The sequence below is a fragment of the Eptesicus fuscus genome, chromosome 9 (genome assembly GCF_027574615.1).
Source record: "Eptesicus fuscus isolate TK198812 chromosome 9, DD_ASM_mEF_20220401, whole genome shotgun sequence".
In the NCBI taxonomy this organism is placed as follows: Eukaryota; Metazoa; Chordata; class Mammalia; order Chiroptera; family Vespertilionidae; genus Eptesicus; species Eptesicus fuscus.
In genome coordinates, this window is record NC_072481.1 from 99,965,692 (window position 1) to 99,980,341 (window position 14,650).

General features: G+C 41.1%; 1 protein-coding gene across 2 annotated transcripts in view; it reads right to left on the minus strand.

Moving 5' to 3' along the window:
• The window catches only part of LIMS1 (LIM zinc finger domain containing 1), a 185,841-nt gene that overhangs the window by 124,701 nt on the left and 46,490 nt on the right, over positions 1 to 14,650 (minus strand). The window contains exon 1 of one of the 2 annotated variants that reach the window (XM_054721598.1): positions 2,398 to 2,479. The exons of the other annotated variant lie outside the window; for it this stretch is intronic. The gene's annotated coding sequence lies outside the window, so the exon portion shown is untranslated. Of the gene's footprint in view, positions 1 to 2,397; positions 2,480 to 14,650 lie in introns of those variants that run through there. 2 annotated transcript variants of the gene reach the window in all.

Sequence of the window (14,650 nt, forward strand, 5' to 3'; positions counted from 1 at the left end):
GATTAATCAATATATTGGTAAGAACTTTTGGGCAAGACCTAATTCAAAATCACTATAAGGCCTCTGCATTAAAAAACAACACACTCCTAAAAGCAATTTAAAAACATTTACTGATGTATAGTTGACATATAATTAAAGTTCCTTTAAAGGCTTTTTTTTCTGGGGAACTCTCAGAGCTGTTGACATCAAGAAATTGTCTATGAGACTTAAGACTCAATCCCACCTCTCTGACAAGGCCAAGGTTTAAGCCCCACACACCTTACTTTCTTGAAACCTCAATTTCAGTATATTCTCATATCTGGTCCCACCAACTAGAACCACACTTCTCAGTCATCTTTGTATCCTCAGAACCGAGCACAGTGCTTAGCATAGAACAAACAAATTAAATGTCAACTGAATGAAGGAATTGTTGACAAAGCTTTTATATGGTACTGCAATCTCCACTCTCTTCCCAGTCCATGCTCTACAGGGCTAGGTTATTAGCACCTCACTGCAAAATGGCCCTAAATTTTACTGCATTCAAGACCAGTACTCCATGTATATTTCCTGTTACTTTCACCTCTCAAAAACATATTACATCCTATAGCACCTTAGCCTTTTGAATTTATTTCATTCATTCAACATTCATTTATTGAGCACTTGGTACTCTAGGCTCTGGGGACAATTAAGACAAAGCCACTGCTTCAGGGAACTTAACAACCTAGTGAAAGGGCAGGAGATACCTGGCATCTGAAAGACAGAGGTTGAGGGCAAGGTGCAGATCAGGTATGCCCTGTAGACCAGAATAGGGTCTGTGGGTTTCATTCTAGGTGACATGAAAAGACAATGAAGTAAAACTGACCAACCCCTTTAAAGGCTCAAGCTGTTGCCAACACTGCCTAGGACACTTTCCCATCATTTTCACATTGAAATGCACTCATTCTTAAAAATCCAACTCAAAAACATCAACTAAATGGTGCCATCCTTGAGAATTATAGGCACTGCTTCCTTTGGTTATTCCCCCCAAACTTGACAGCACTCAGCTTTTTATTAATTTGAAAGATCAAATTAAAGTGATCATCCTCTTTTTAACTTTTTCTTTCTTGTTCCAGATAGTGTTTTCCTAATCACTATAACTATGCCATATTTCACAATTGTTTATATGTATAAAACATATAAAAATATGTAATATATGTATAAAATAAGAGCCTTCTTTATATATCACTCTATTCTATATCACACGTATATTCCTCTCAAGGTTATCATGTTTTAGGACATTAACTGTAAAATAAATACATTATTTTTTCACAAATACATTAAATGTCTAAGGAAATTCATAATGTAAGGAAAATCCTGTGTGGACACAAGATCCTTTTGGGATAAATAACCACCTTTTTAAAAAAATCCTCACCTGATGTTTTTATTGATTTTAGAGAGAAGAAGGGAGAGGGAGGGAGGAAAGGAAAGAGAGAAAGAGAGAGAGAGAGAGAGAGAGAGAGAGAGAGAGAGGGAGAGAGAGAGAGCAAGAGATATCAATTGGTTGCCTCCTATACATGCCCCGACCAGACCAGGGATCGAACCTGCAACCTAGGTATGTGCACTGACCAGAAATCGAACCCATGACCCTTCAGTGCATGGGACGATACTTTAACCTCTGAGCCACACTGGCCAGGGCTGAAAAATCACTTTTTAATAGATGTTTTACAAATGTAGTTGTGGTGCACTAAGGCAGTTTTTTAAAAAGAATTATAAAGGTTAATAAAAAATAGTAACTCCTCAACTGGTTGCTCTTTTCCAGCCATGGCAAGACAAAAGTTCACTAACCAAAGTATTGAACAGCACATGATTGACTGTTTCTTTGTTTTAAGACCAAAGGCAGAATTTGGGTTAAAAATATTTAATATAATAAGATGCCAAAAAGAATTACTAAGGTCTTTTTTACTATAAGTCCTGCAGGACCTTAAACTTTATGGCACTAAACATTATTAAGGTTGCTAATGTTTTCTTGCAAGAGTAAAGAATTTTTGCTTTAAAACCAATATAAGATGGAATTGGTTTTACACATTTTCAATAATTAAATATACACCACAGGAAGTAAGGCACACAACCATTACCCTCTATAGCAGGGAGGAGAAAAATTTTAATGAGTATGGCCAGAAGCTATTGCAACTTATCTAAACCCTTTGTGTTATTATATATGCAAGTTTAGGTAAGTAAGTATATTTTATATTTGCTTTTCAATAACTAAGAAAGATAGTTCATAAGGAAAACAAATCTGGAAATACAACAATACCCTGCATTTGGCTCGACCAGCGCATTACATGCATTTCTTCTCTCAGACTTCCGCTCCTCAGACTTAACAACTATGTGCACACAGCCCCATCTCTGTAAAAGCAAGTCGATACTCCAAGCACTTACCTGATGTGCCTCCTAGCTCCCTTCCTCTTAACTCAAGAAAAAATCTCCTTTCAGCTCCTGTATTCACTCATTTACTGGAGCCTGGGAAACGAGTTTCACATCATGGTGAATTATCTTTAAAAGCTTCTGCTTCCTATACTGTATAACACTTCCTCATCTTAATTTTGCATCTGTGCCCTTGAACTATATTTAAGCAAAGGAAACCAAGCTGAGGGCTTTCCCCATGAATTCAGTCAAATCATGTGACATGATGTGTTACATGATAACCCCACAGTTCTGAAGCAATAAGACAACACCCTTAAATGTCATAACTCACATCCTGTTGAGTTCTTTTATATACCTTACTAGTGGCCCCGTGCACAAAATTCATGCACATGAAAGGGAATTAATTAGATGAAATATTTTAATATTGCTATTTGCCCTTTCTCTATAATAAAAGTGTGAGAGATAAAAGGAAATGAGTACAATGTATATGAAAAAATACATAATTTTATTAATAACTAAACAATAACAAAATGATATAACAACAACAAACTCGTAACATAAAAACAACATTGATGCAAATAATAACTGATAAAGTGATTAAACTTATTCTAATATCTCCCTGTATACCACATTAAGAGTAAAAACACTTTCAGAGTGCTTGACTAATTTCCCTTGAGATAAAGTATTTACAACTTTAACTTTAACGTCACATGCTCTTTGAACTCAAGAGAAAGCAACAGCCGTAACTGGTTTGGCTCAGTGGATAGAGCGTCTGCCATGTGGACTGAAAGGTCCCAGGTTCGATTTCGGTCAAGGGCATGTACCTTGGTTGCGGGCACATCCCCTGTAGGAGGTGTGCAGGAGGCAGCTGATCGATGTTTCTCTCTCATTGATGTTTCTAACTCTCTATCCCTCTCCCTTCTTCTCTGTAAAAAAATCAATAAAGTATTTTTTTAAAAAATACTTTAAAAAAAAAAGAGAGAGAGAGAGAGAAAGCAACATATAACAGACCATGTCCAAAAACGGGTTCAGGTAGGAATATTCCTACTCTGTCTAGAGTTTGTCCTTGTGATTTATTAATAGTCATCACAAATGCTGGCATAACGGGAAACTATCTTTGAATTAATTTAAATGGGTGGCCAGTGTCAGATGGGGACAAATCAATTCTTGGAATCAGAACAATCTCTCCCTCTGCAGATCCTGTTAATATTTCGCTTTGATAATGTTAGGTCGCAATCTTTTTATAATAAATCTGGTACCATTACAAAGACCCCATTTACTATTAAGATTTCTCAATAGCATGATGATTGCACCCACTTTCAATTTTAATTTATGACACGGCATTCCAGAAGGAGTAATACTATTAAGAAATTTTCCTTTTCGGCATCATCTGTTGAGTTAATGGAATCATCACTCAAATAGGTGTGAAAATCTCCATCAAGTACATCCAAAATTTCTTCATTTAATTTTTGAACGTGCTCATTTTTTGGACAAGGAATTGCACATTTAGATATATTTTTAATATTATCTATAGATATACTATTTCCAAAGGTGGCTTTAATAATAGATCCATTTAAATATACTATTTCCAAAGCTGGCTTTAATAATAGATCCATAAAAATCATTTCATGGGGAATTTCAATAATATCCATTCCTAAATGAAAACTGCTATCAAGTTTGCCATCTCCAAGTTTTACTAACCATTCACTATAAGCAGAATCCTCTGATCTCATACTTGTTTTAAGAGACAACTGTCTGAAACATCCCCAAAGACTACAGTACTTTAAACTCGATTGTACTATGGCCAATTGTATAGCATGGCAGCACAAAAATCCCCTCTGAAAAGAACTTTCCCACCAAATGCAACATTCAAATTAGCGCCAGCGAGAGCTTTATATGTATGGCACCTACGCGAGTCAAAGTTATTTTTAAATTTCCAGTGTGCGTCATATGTACTGGTTGGTAGGACGGATGGACAAATGTCGGTCACTTAGCCTTTTATCCATACAGATTATGAGCCATGATTTTACCTTTTTAAAAAATTATCCTTTAATACTTCCAAAGCACAATGAGTAAGAATCTGAAGGTTTATGTGGCTTCTATATGGTTTCTAGGACAAAGTTCTTTCATTTACCTACCACTCACTTCTCTCCTTTTACTCTTGAATGTTAATTCCAATATAATTTTTGTAACACCTCTTGAAAAGGATCCCACCAAGTTTTTGATAGTCTACATGATAAAACTTACAGAAAAATACAGCATGAGACTTTCATTCTCTCACTAACTTCTTCATATAACTGTAATTCCTCAGTCTCTATAGAATGAAAAAGGAAAATAAAAGTGCCTTCTCTCATTCCAAGGCCTTTCTCAGTCAGGCAACCACAAAAAGAATGAGCCTACAATTCATGCCATATAATCTCTATCAGGCATAATACAAATCAAATCCCATCAGGCAAAGTCTGGGATAATTAAAATGTATAAGAGGACAGTGGTGACCTGGGGGAGAACTTATGAAACCTTGTCTCCCGCTTTTGCTGAATATTCTTTTTGTTATGCTAGACTCCAAGTCCCTATCGGGGACCTGGTCAGGCGGCTGCGGGCGCTAACCCACGCCGCCTGCCCCAGTCCGCCATCATGGCTTGGATCCCACTGGCAGCGGGCGCTGCTGCCCCCTACCCCCGCCATCTTTGCTGGGTTAATGTGCATATTTGCTCCTGATTGGCTGGTGGGCGTGGCTTATGGGTGTAGCGAAGGTACAGTCAATTTGCATATTACCCTTTTATTACGTAGGATTAAGTTAAGAAATTCATCCACAAACTTACAGAAAGCATTTGTAATATGCAGAAAAATGAACAACAGATATTTTCCCTAAAATCTCTCAAATAAGCAGCATGCCCTGGCCTTAGCATGCCTTGTATCTATCCTCCACAATGGTTGGTAGTCACAGACAGACCATGCAGCTGATTGGCCTAGAGGTAAATCCCTTCCATTGATGTGCCAACAGCAATAAAGACTCAACTACAACAGAAGGGTTTACGTAGCCCACATGGGGGTGCACCTGGAGTGCCCAGGTTGGGTGATCAGGGAAGCTGTGTCACTGGACCCTATAGAACACCTACTACACAAGGTCACTCTACCAAATTCAGAAGACACATCAGCTCTACCTAATACATAGAAACAAAAGGGAAGCAGGCAAAATGTGGAGACAAAGAAATAGGTCTCAAATGAAGGAACAGGAGAAATCTCCAGAAAAAGAACTAAATGAACCCGGCTGGTGTGGCTCAGTGGCTGAGCATCAACCTATGAACCAGGAGGTAGCAATTTGATTCCTGGTCAGGGTACATGCCTGGGGTGTGGGCTTGATCCCCAGTGTGGGGTGTGCAGGAGGCAGCCGATCAATGATTTTCTCTCATCATTGATGTTTCTATCTCTCTCTCCCTCTCCCCTCCTCTCGAAAAAAACAAAACAAACAAACAAACAAACAAAAAAACTAAATGAAATGGAAGCAAGCAAACTACCAGATATAGAATTCAAAACAATGGTTATAAGGATGCTCAAGAAATTTAGTCAGAACTTCAAGGAACTTAGTGAGAACCTCAATAGCATGAAACAGGACACAGAAACGATAGCAAAGAACCAGTCAGAAATGAAGTATACACTAATGAAAAGAAAAGTAATTTACAGGGAACCAACAGTAGAGTAGAGGATGCTGAGAATCAGCAATGTATAAAGAAGCAAAAACACCCAACCAGAAAAGGAAAAAGCAAAAAGCAAAAAAAAAAAAAGAAAGAAATAGTGTAAGGAGCCTCTGTGACAACTTCAAGCGTACCAACATTCGCATCATGGGCATGCTAGAAGAAGAGAGGAAGCAAGAAATTGAAAACCTATTTGAAAAAATAATGACAGAAAACTTCCCCTACCTGGTGAAAGAAATAGACATACAAGTCGAGGAAGTACAGAGTCCCAAACAAGATGAACCCAAAGAGGACCACACCAAGACATATCATAATTCAAATGTCAAAGGTTAAAGACAAAGAGAGAATCTTAAAAGCAGCAAGAGAAAAGCAATTAGTTACCTGCAAGGGAGCTCCCAAAAAACTGTCAGTTGATTTCTCAACAGAAGCTTCTCAGGTCAGAAGGGAGAGGCAACAAATATTCAAAGTGATGAAAAGCAAGGACCTACAACCAAGATTACTCTACCCAGCAAAACTATCATTTAGAATCAAAGGACATAAAACAGCTTCCCAGACAAAAAAAAGCTAAAGGACTTTATCACCACCAAACCAGTATCATATGAAATGTTAGGAAGAAGGAAAAAAAAGATAAACTACCTCTTTCTCTCTCTCTCTCTCTCTCTCTCTCTCTCTCTCTGTCTCTTTCTCTCTCTCTTTCCCCCCTCCCTCCCCCCCCCTCCAAAAATCAATGGGAAAAATATCCTTGGGTGAGGATTAACAAAAACATAAAAATTTAAAAAATGAACAATAAAATGGCAATAAATACATATATATCAACAAATGAATCTAAGAACCAAAACAAACGAACAAGCAGAACAGAAACAGACTCATAGACATAGAGAATATTTTGATGGTTGCCAGATGGGAGGGGGTTAGGGGGATGGGTGAAAGAGGTGAAGGATTAAGAAGTACAAATTGGCCAAAACCGGTTTGGCTCGGTGGATAGAGCGTCAGCCTGCGGACTGAAAGGTCCCAGGTTCGATTCCGGTCAAGGGCATGTACCTTGGTTGCAGGCACATCCCCAGAAGGGGGTGTGCAAGAGGCAGCTGATCGATGTTTCTCTCTCATCGATGTTTCTAACTCTCTATCCCTCTCTCTTCCTCTCTGTAAAAAATCAATAAAAAAAATATATTTAAAAAAAAAAAAAAGAAGTACAAATTGGTTGTTACAGAATAATCATGTGGATGCAAAGTACAGCATAGGGAATATAGTCAATTATATTCTAATAACTATGTATGGTGTCAGATGGGTGGGAGACTTATCAGGATGATCACTTAGTAAGTTATGTAATGTCTAATCACTGGGGTGTATACCTGAAACTAATATAATAATGTATGTCAACTGTAATTGAAAAAAAATTTAATGGTTTAAAATAAATAAATAATAAAGAACAATGAATAACCAATCTGCATATAAAGAGGTGAGCTTTCATAAACAGCCTGCACCCATTTAGATCTTGACAAAACCTACATGTTTGAATTAACAGAGCTTCTTTTAAGTGCTTAACTACTTCAGTGTCAAGCAGTCAGTCAGTCTTCCTTTTATCTTCCTGGTAGCACAGCCCAGTTTAGAGACAGGCAGCCAAGTTCTCCCTGGCTGAGCAGTGAAAACAGTTCCTTCCATCCCAGATACCCTTGACAAACCCAGTGGAGAGAAGGAGCAAGGTCCATGCTGTGGGCTAAATCCACCTCCCAGAACTCGTCCGTATAAAGTTTCCTTGAAAGAATAATAAAGGGATCTATGGGTGAGATGGAGGAACTCAGGAGAAATTAATGTGTCCTTCCTCTACCTTGCTCTGACTCATTAAGAATACTACAGAGAGAGAGAGAGAGAGAGAGAGAGAGAGAGAGAGAGAGAGAGAGAGAGAATGTAGAAAAGGTCCTTAAGCAATGTCTTTATTGTAGGGCAGTCATTTTTAGGATAACAGCATTTCTAGTCTATAGACCTGAGGTTAATCTTTATTAACAAGAAAAGAACTCATCAACTTTGCTTGTTATACCAATACCAGAGACTGGCTGGGTACCAGCAGCATTTAGAGATTGTGACAGCAGAAGAGTAGAACTGAGAGGCACTTGGGAGACCAACTATTTTACAGGGAAGTGTCTGGAGAGCTGAAAAACTCATCTAAGGCAAGGTAAAGGCAGAGTGAATTCTAAAATTCAGGGCTCTCTAAAAGCAATGGAAAAATATCCTTGGGTGAGGATTAAAAAAAATATATATATAGAAGGAAGTGGAAAGTGCAAAGGCTGTTTGTTTTGTGGTGAGAGGCAAGCTGTTCAGCCCATTCCCACCAGGGACAGTCCCACACCACAGATATAAACCCTGGAGAGCAACCATAGTCTCTCCTGGGAGAAGAAAAATAGAACGGAAGTCTTCTAAGCTAAAATTCTCTCTAAGAAATAACTTATGTTATTGCAATTAAAACCGAAGAGGGAAACATTAGACATTTTGACATTTGTTGTTGTCCCAATCCTTCATTTATCACCCTGCACTGTGAAGGAAATAAGCAGGGTGCTATGACAGACAGAGCGGGCACACATGCTTCGGTAGGTGACCAGAAGTCTATCTTGAGTTCCTATAGCTATCTTGCTCCCCTCTTCCTCTTTTCAGATGAATTTTTGTGAGTGCAGCCCCACCTCCCATTTACTCTTCAAACCACTGCAATCTGGAATCATCTCTTATCAAAGTCACAATCATCTCTTAAAAAAACAAACCCAAAAGACATTTTTGATCATTATCTTATATTTGGCATTTATAAAGAACACTCTCTTAGAAATTTTCAATTCAATTATCTTGGTTTCCTGACCATCATACTTGTATCTCTCTAATTACCCCATCATTGTCTCCTCTGCAGGATCATCTTCCTCTGCCTGCCTCTCAGGTACAGCCACTCTCCTAATTCTGACCTGGCTCCCTTTGCCTCATCTTGCACATTCTCCCTGATGACTTCATCACCTCCTAGGGCTCCACTATTTCCTCTATGTTAGCAACACCAGCCAGACCTTTCTCTTGAACTTGAGTCATACATCAAACTGTCAGCTGGTTGTTTCCACAGAGGCGTTGTCTTAACAGGCAACTCAAATCTAAGATCGATACTAATAAAAGGGTAATATGCTGATTAGACCGGACGTCTTCCAGACAAAGCCATGGTGGCAGGGCCATGGTGGCAGGGCCGAGGCAGAGGCGGTTGGGAGCAATCAGGCTGGCATGGGAGAGCAGTTAGGGGGATCAGGCTGGCAGGGGAGAGCAGTTAGGGGGATCAGGCTGGCAGGGGAGAGCAGTTAAGGGGATCAGGCCGGCAGGCAGGTGAGCGGTTAGGAGCCAGCGGTCCGGAGCCAGCGGTCCCAGATTGCGTGAGGGATCCCAGATTGCAGAGGGTGCAGGCCAGACTGAGGGACTCCTCCCCACCCCCGACATTCGTGCACCAGGCCTCTATTGATTAAATAAGCTTTTTATGCCTTCCCTACAACTGGTTCTTCCTCTTAATATGTCCTCTCTCACGTATGGACATTACCCAACCAGCAAGCTAGAGGTCTCCCAGTCATCCTTGCCTTCTTATCTTCAAAATATCTACTTCTGCTACTAGTAACTTTCACTCCTAGGACCCAGCCCCACCTTACTCTCATTTTCAGATCTGCCACAGTTCCAGCCCTCAGGTTCCCTCACTTGATCTGCTGCTGCAGCCTCTTAACTGGTCCCTGCCACCAGGCTGGTTCACTTCAATCAAACCCGAGACCAGGTGGCAAGTTCTCTCTCTAAGGGACTTTTACTTAACTCTCTAACGGCTCTCCACTGCATTCAACACAAAGGTAAGCCCCTTCAGGAAGCATACAAACCCTGCATCACCTGGCCCACCTATTTCCCCAAAATTCTCATCTCTAGATACTCCCTGCCATTCACTCTATGCAACCCAGTAATGACATACACACCACACAGTCCCTCATCTCAATGTTGCTTCTTATACTGACCCCTCAGCTTAGGTCTTCTCCCATCTTTCCCTTGCTAATTCTAACAGCTTTGTACAACTGAGTGAAGCATCTAAACCTTCTCCAATTCTAGTCTCCTGCTTGGATCCAGCACTCCTCCCAGGGGTCCTGTAAGGCCTCATTTATTTTGCAAGAGCTTCTTTTTCTAACCTCTTTGAGGGTAGGAACTAGGTTCCTATTCATCTTATGCCCCTTGTGCCTGTGCCTAGCATACACATTAGACATTTAATAACGTGTCACTAAAGTGAACCTACTGGAGAAGCACTGTCATTCTTACCTTCCAGGTAAGAAAAATGATACTCAGAGAAAGGTTATTGACTTTTTAAAAGTCACCCAAGGAGAAGTCTAAGAAGAGAACTCAGAATGCAAAAGTATGCTAGCTAAATCAAAGTATTTTCTTAAAAGCACAAAGCTTCTCAGAGCTAAGCATGATGGGAGTAGGAAATGTGTCTAAGTTTTTACTGTTACCCAAGAACCTGGCAAGGTGTGAGCCAGCATACAGTAAGTACTTATTAAATATTGGCCGGCTCACTAAGATTATGGGCAGGGTCATTTTCATTCATATACTGTGCAAGAGTGGGTTTGCTTGTTTCCAGCAGAGGTAGCTACAGTTCCGTATTATCTCCAGCTACAGAGTGGGTACCCTGGTAACAGAACCTCCCTTTTTCTTCCATCCACTGCCATGTTTCTTTTTTCCTTTATTAGCCTCACACAGATATAAAGGAAAGCAGGATAAATGTTTTCCATAGAATACTCTCTTAATGGACATAGATCTACTCTGTAACTTGTTCAATACCCTTTCTTATCTTTTCCTCTCTGTTCTTTTAAAAACTCAGGGGTAATTTCATCCAACTTGATTAACCCAGTATGTCAAGTGCTTCTGCATTTTTCCATCTTTAGACTCTTTTTAGGTCTTTATTATAAAACACATCTATAACCCAACAATTGCATCATATTCATCCCTACATATGCCTTCCCTGAGGTCTCTACTCTAATTCACCGGGGAAAACATTAGTTTAGCAACCACCTCCCATTTAAAAACAAAGGTATAGTGGGGATAAATGGTGATGGAAGGGGACTTGTCTTGAGGTTGTGAGCACACAATGTAATATACAGATGATGTATAATAGAATTGTACAACTGAAACATATAATTTTATTAACTAATCACCCCAATAAATTCATAAAAAAGAAAGCATTCATTATTGTGGTGACCACTTTGCAAGGTATGTAAATGTTGAATCATTATTTTGTACACCTGAAACTAATATAATACTCTATGTCAATGATAATAAAAAATAAATTAATAAAAATAAAATTTTCAAAGAAACAAAACCAAAAACTTTTACAATATATCCTAATTCATGTCTTAAAGGCTTTAAGCTTATTCTATCTAATAATAGACAAATATGCAAATTGACCATACTTCCAACACACCCACAAGCCACACCCACCATCCAATCAGAGCAAGTATGCAAATTAACCCAAACCAAGATGGCTACAGCCAAAGAGAGCAAGGTTTCCTAGGTAACAGAGGAAGCCAAGCTTTCCGCCTGCCCTTGCCAGGCCTAAGCCTCCACTCAAGCTACAAAGTTTCAATTATAGAAGGTAAACAAATTCAAACAAATGGTGGCAGAATGGAGCTTGAGAGAGCAGGCCAGGGTTGCCGCCGGCAACAGGGGAAGCAAAGCTTTCCGCACACCCTGGCCAGGGAGGGAGCCCCAGGCTTGGCTCCGCTCCAGGCTACAAAGTTTCAATTGTAGAAGGAAAATAAATTCCAGATACCAGGGCCTCCGCTTGGGTTGCCAGGGGGCGTGGCCCACCTGCAAACCACCACAGGCCCCTCACTCAGGCCGCCCCACACCCCAAGGGAACCCCCACCTGATCCGGGACGCCCTTCAGGGCAAACCAGCTAGGTCCCCACCCCTGTACCAGGCCTCTATCCTATCTAATAAAAGAGTAATATGCAGATTGATCATCACTGCAACACACAATATAGCTGCCCCCATGTGGTCAAAGATCCTGCCCCCATGTGGACACAAGATGGCCACCACAAGATGGCCAGCAGGAGAGGGCAGTTGGGAGGCACCCGGCCTGCAAGGGAGGGCAGTTGAGAGGGACCAAGCCTGCAAGGGAGGGCAGTTGGAGGTGATCAACCCTGCAGGAGAGGGCAATTAGGGGTGACCAGGCCGGCAGAGGAGGGAAGTTGGGGGCAAACAGGCTGGCAGCAGAGTGGCTAGGGGGTGATCAGGCTGGCAGGCAGAAGCGGTTAGGGGCAATCAGGAAGGCAGGCAGGCAAGCAGTTGGGAGCCAGCAGTCCTGGATTGTGAGAGGGATGTCCGACTGCCCGTTTAGGGATCCGACTGCCCACCGGGATCGGGCCTAAACGGGCAGTCGGACATCCCTCGAGGGGTCCCATATTGGAGAGGGTACAGGCTGGGCTGAGGGACAACCCCCCTCCGTGCACGAATTTCGTGCACCGGGCCTCTAGTAAATAAGATTAGAAAGTAATACCACCTATGATAGTAAAGCTTAAAGTAAAATCCCAAGCAAACTTCATTTTTCACTCACTTTACAAATTTCATGGCATTCCAAAAAAACATGGTGTTTATTGAAACTGTGTAAAAGTACTCCATGATTATATCTAAAGTAGAATTAGAACCCTAGCCAAGTGGCTAAGTTGTTTGGAGCATTGTCCTGTACACCAAAAGGTTGTGGCTTCGACTCCCGGTGAGGGCACATACCTAGGCTGTGGGTTCAACCGCTGGTTGGGACAAGTGCAGAGACAACCCATCAATGTTTCTCACATCGATGTTTCTCTTTCCCTTAAACCAATAAACATATCCTCAGGTGAGGATTAAAATAAATAAATAAAACTGAATATGCTCAGATAACTATACAAAGCTGTTCTTTTTAAGTCCTTTGGATACAAACTCCATGACATTCAGCATCTTTGGGCCTACCCAACTCAGTGCCTAAGTACCCTTAGCCCCACCACTGAAGTATCAAAACAAATGCCCCACAGTTGCTCCCCAGAGAACAGTTCTAACTCACTCAGAACTGCTGCCCAACAGGACTTCTAAGGCCATTGAGCTACCTAATGGCAAAAGTACCGATTTAGTGTCTGAAGGACACCTGTCAAGGTTTGACCTGACCCATTAAATAATACACAATATAATATACTATTAAAATGAGAACACTGTAACAAAAAATTCCAACTACAATTACAACTTTTTAATCAAGGAAGTCCCCAATTTGCAAGTACTTTCAAACTCAGATGAAGTTATGCCAAGAAAATCTATACTAATAAAAGGGTAATATGCTAATTAGACTGGACGTCTTCCGGACATACTTCCGGACAAAGCGAGGGCCAGGTGGAGGCTCAGGCAAGCCGCGGATGGCGGCTGCTCCTGCGAGGGCCGGGCGAGGCTCAGGTAGCTGCAGTGGTCGACAGCGGCGGCAGCAGCAGCAGCGGTGTGATGGGGCGTCTCCTTCCATCGGCCAGTCGTCTCCCACAGAGGGAGGCCAGAGGCAGCAGCAGCAAGGGGATGATGGGGGTCGTGCCTTCCCATGATCAGCCGGTTGCCTCCCACAGAGGGAGGCCATGGGGAGCGGGCCTAAGCCATCAGTAGGACATCCCTGAGGGCTCCTGGACTGTGAGAGGGGGCAGGCCGGGGTGAGGGACCCCCCCCCCCACAGTGCATGAATTTTCGTGCACCAGGCCTCTAGTAATATTATAAAATAGCCTGCTCTAACCATAATATAATATCTAAGAAAGAGCAGCATTTGGTCCTAAATGCTCCTAGCTCTGGGAGTCTTAAAGAGTTTGAGCAAGGTATAACTCTTTTTTTTTTTTTTTTTTTTGCAAACTCTGTTTTTATTTCACTTTATTGTCACATAGAAGAAGCTATTTATTTAAAAAAATTTTTTTCCTATATCAAAGCTTTTTTTATTTTTTAAATATTTTTTCATGTTTTATTTTATTTATTTTTTTATTTCTTTATTGATTAAGGTATCACATATTTGTCCTCATCCCCCCACATTCCCAGCCCACACTCCTCCCCACACATGCCCCCCCCCCCCCCCGTTGTCCTTAACCGCTGCTTAGGCTCATATGCTTGCACACAAGTCCTTTGGTTGATCTCTCCCCTTTACCCCCACCCTCCCTCTGAGGCCCAACAGTCTGATTCATGCCTCCTTGTTTCTGGGTCTGTTCTTGTTCATCAGTCTATGTTGTTCATTATTTCCCCTAGATGAGTAAGATCATGTGCTATTAGAAATACACATATAAGAACCGAAAATGAGACAAGCAATAATGGTTATGCTGACAGGCAAATGGGTATAATTCTTAATATCCACTCTGACCAAAACCTTTCCAAAGTATGGGAGCAAAATTTTGCCATGCCAAAATTCCCATGGAAATATTATAGAAAGACTCTAGTAGCCCAAGGACATGACAGGAGAGGAACAATCTATGTCGGAGTATGAGGGCCCTAATAGCAGAGTTGGAATCAGAAGTAATTAACGGGAATAGTTGCTCATACCTAAG